The sequence below is a fragment of the Otolemur garnettii genome, unplaced genomic scaffold (genome assembly GCF_000181295.1).
Source record: "Otolemur garnettii isolate 467f Iridium unplaced genomic scaffold, OtoGar3 scaffold00069, whole genome shotgun sequence".
NCBI classification, from domain to species: domain Eukaryota; kingdom Metazoa; phylum Chordata; class Mammalia; order Primates; family Galagidae; genus Otolemur; species Otolemur garnettii.
In genome coordinates this window covers 4773626-4774456 of record NW_003852464.1, presented here as the reverse complement: position 1 = coordinate 4774456, position 831 = coordinate 4773626, and positions in this window count along the sequence as shown.

Genomic DNA, 831 nt, shown 5'->3' with positions numbered 1-831 from the left:
CATGGGGGAGAACCTTCCAGACCTTTCTTTTCTGGAACCATAAGGATGGCCTGCTGTGCAGCCTCTGAGCCCTTCTCTGGTCCTCTCCCCTCCTTCCACATGCAGCCCCATCCTTAGCACTGTGGACTCTGAAGCCTCGGGAAGCCATATAGATCTCCATTCATCCCAGCTGCCTCTTTCTACTCATCACCAGCAGAAATCCTCTCCAGCCTGGAGAGGTTCCAAACACCCAAGCTCCAGTTTAATTCCCATCCAAGATACTCCACTGCAGCCTGGACCATCATTCTAAAACACAGGTTGTTCAGTGAGAGCTCCTGCCCCGGACGCCTAAACTTCTTATATCTACAAAGCCTACGTGATCTACTTCCTGTCTCCCTCAGTTGACATTCACACACCGTCCTCTCGTGAACTCATTATAACTTTTCTCTCCTTTTCAAATCTACCATACTCCGTGTTCTTTCTTGGCACTGATTCTTCACAAATGAGGTTTCCTCCCCTTAGAACTTTTGCCCTCCCATCTGGGCTCACTCCCACTAACCTCCCATTGACCAGATTAAGGCTCGTTTTCAGGAACACTTGCCCAGGACAAGTTGGGTCCCCCTTCTCTGCATCCCCATGGTCCCTTCTGTGCCCATAAGCACAACACACATAGAATTTTACTTTAAAATTTGTTTAGTTGTCTGTCTTCCCCATCCATGTATAATTCCCTACTAATAGGGATTGCCTTAATCAGCCAAGGTAAGAATTAAATGTTCATCTGATTTTTATTTCATTTTAATTCATCAATCCCTTCACCAAATATATCTACATATGAAATATTTTCTAGAAGTC